Below are 3491 nucleotides of genomic sequence, written 5' to 3'. Positions count from 1 at the left end.
TTATAGACATTTTTTGTCTACCCTAGTTTTCAAACTTTGTTGTTATTTATTTCGTAATTAAGTTTTATTGAAATTGAGCCCCCTCAAAACCATTAACGAGGATAAACTACAGGTGCCATTTTTTTTTAGGCTTGGTGTCATATAAGTCAAGTAATTTTAAATAAAATTCACTCCGTGGCCTGTTTTTAGGTTCACAATATTTAAACGTGGGACGATCTAAATGTACCAAATCTCATTCTATACTTGAACCAATATGAGTTAATATCTTTGCCAAATTTTAATAATACATTTATAAAAAAACTTCAATAGGAGAATATTAAATACTTAAAAATAGTTTCTGCTACTGAAAAAGTTCCTGCTAATTATTTTCGCATTCAATTCAACGTGGCACTTGTAATAATAATATTGCTCAAATGTTAAATTTTTAAATAAATTAAAAATCTATTTTTTTTCCTATGCTAAGCCCTCAATTAAACAACAGGCAATGGAAAAAGCAATAACCTAACATAATCCACCAACTACTTTTTTTATGTAAATTTATTTTATCTATTATGTATTAGGTGGGTAACATTGTTACTAACAAAAAGATGTAAGAAATTATGTAAATTAATTTCTATAAAGTGACTCACATGACTTAGAGTTTGGACTTTGGGCCCGAATATGATTTAATAATAATAATAGAATTAAAGGCCCATTGGTTAATGTGAGAAATATATATATGATGATATACGTAATGGAAAACCTACATATGATGGAGATTGGAAACTAAAGGCTATAGGGTTCTGTTTCTGCAAATAATAGTTGTCTCACTATTAACCATCACGAATGACAAGAACGGAATTGCTAAGAGATAGATTGGGATAAAGGAGATAAAGTAATTGCTCAAGTAGGATCACTCATGGATCAAGGTAAGTGCCTATTCCTTATTGATTATATGATTGTGTGAGAATCATGATATGAAAGATCTATATTTAAACATTATTGTATGGGTTCAGTTTTACGTTTATTCATGTTTTGATTTACATTTACATGTGATTTTCCATTAATGTGTTTCCAAAAAAATTGAAGAACCCTAATTTTAAAATATTCCCAATTTTAAGAACCCTAATTTTAAAAAAATTAGGATTTATAAATTAAGATTTTCATTCCTATGTAATAGATCCCTAATTGTCCTAAATCATCAAAATCAAAGAACCCTAATTTTAAAATAATCTCAATTGAAAAACCCTAATTTTAAAATGAGGGTTTACGTATTAAGGTTTACATCAACTACCGTTTGGTGCTGGGTAAGGGATGAAACTGCACGTGTGAATTCGTTCCTGCACCTATTGAATTTACAATAATAGTTGACCCGTATGGAATGGCCCATTATTCATCAAAATTTATTTTAAGTGTTTGTTATATTCTTACCTGCACCTTAAGTCCCTTTTGGATGCACCTATTATTGTGAATAGTATCAACTAATTTGGTTGCATTTGTGTTACGGAAAAATAAAATAGTATCATGTATGAATTTTTATTTTATTTTATTTTATTATATTTGTAATGTAATTTTAAAGAAATTTTGTTATGTTACAATGTAATTTTATTTGAATTATATTAATGTTTAATTAAAGTTTTAATGAAATTTTATTATATTTTAATGTAATTTTATTTGCATTAAATTAAAGTTTAATTAAAGTTTTAATGAAATTTTATTATGTCATAATGTAATTTAATTTGCATTAAATTAAAGTTTAATTAATTGATTGAAAGTGAGGAATGGAAAATTATATTTCCGCTTTATGTATTTAATTTTAAATTGAAATTTTGGAATTACTTGTATGATGGATTTGTAATCACCAAAGTGATCAAATCATTAAGTTTTATTTAATTCCAAATTATGGATGAAAGTTTATTTCATATAATGATATTATTTATGGAATTATTTGTATGATAGATTTGTAATCACCAAAGTGATAAAATCTTTAAGTTTTATTTAATTCCAAATTATTGATGAATTTTATTTCAATTAATGATATAATTTATGGAATTATTTGTATGATAGATTTGTTAATCACCAAAGTGATCAAATCTTTAAGTTTTATTTAATTCCAGATTACTGATAAATTTTATTCCAATTACCTATAGAATGGATACTAAATTATTTATATATATGGGTAAATGGAAATTCATTATTATAGGGCATTTTGGATCACCCAAAGGTTGATTAGTTGTCCTTATAATTAATGAATATGATTGTTGGTAGTGAGTATGTGTTATTAGTTTTGCTTGTATATCCAAAGATAACAAGTGTTTCTAGTTAATGCATATATCTTACCAAATAAAGTTAATACTATTAGCATCATTATGTTTTGTGTATTAATGAATCTCCCAAAGGAGAACATTAGTATACATAAAATGTTTTCTGAATCTGTATTGTATGTTTAGTTTATGACTCAAAGTATTAATGTTAAGCATGTGTGATCAAGTATCTGTTCCTGTATCTTTATGCGATTGAGCATAACAAGTAATATTAAGTCGGCTCTTCCCAAAACGGATAGTGCAAAAGAATTTATGAAATTTGTGGAAGAGCGCTCCCAAACTACTGATAAGTCTCTTGTTGAGACATTAATGAGTACATCAACCACCATTAATGCTTATTATGTATGTTTTGAATCAAACTTAACTGAAGTTCCACATAATTCTTGGTGGATTGATTCTGGATGCACAACTCATGTTTCTAACATGATGCAAGGATTCCTTTCAACCCGAACCATAAAGCCAAATGAAAAGTTTGTCTTCATGGGAAATAGAGAGAAGGTTCCAATGGAAGCAGTCGGGACTTATCGTTTAATCCTCGACATTGGATTTTATTTAGACTTGATGAATGCTTTTTATGTACCTAGTATATCTAGGAATTTAGTTTCATTGTCTAAATTTGATGTTGCCGGATACTCTTTTAAATTTGGGAATGGATGTTTCAGTTTATATCAGCGTACCTATTTGATTGGATCTGGTACTCTTTATGATGGATTATATAGATTGAACCTTGATAATCTATATGTTGAAACTCTTATGACCTCGCATCATAATGTTGGCACTAAACATAGTTTAGTGAATGAATGTTCTGCTTTCTTGTGGCACAAACGTTTGGGACATATTTCTAAAGAAAGGATGGAGAGATTGGTAAAGAATGAAATACTTCCAAGTTTGGATTTTACTAATTTGAATGTATGTCTGGATTGTATTAAAGGCAAACAAACAAAACACACAAAGAAGGGAGCCACAAGAAGTACTCAGCTTCTTGAAATTATACACACTAATATATGTGGACCTTTTGATGCAAGTTCTTTCAATAAAGAAAGGTATTTTATCACCTTTATTGATTATTTTTCACGTTATGGTTATGTATATTTACTGCATGAAAAATCGCAAGCAGTGAATGCCTTAGAAGTTTATATAAATGAAGTGGAAAGACAATTAGACAGAAAGGTGAAAATTGTCAGGTCA

The sequence above is a fragment of the Phaseolus vulgaris genome, chromosome 3 (assembly GCF_000499845.2).
Source record: "Phaseolus vulgaris cultivar G19833 chromosome 3, P. vulgaris v2.0, whole genome shotgun sequence".
NCBI classification, from domain to species: Eukaryota; Viridiplantae; Streptophyta; class Magnoliopsida; order Fabales; family Fabaceae; genus Phaseolus; species Phaseolus vulgaris.
The sequence above is the reverse complement of the archived record's forward strand: the minus strand, read 5'-3'. Positions refer to the sequence as shown.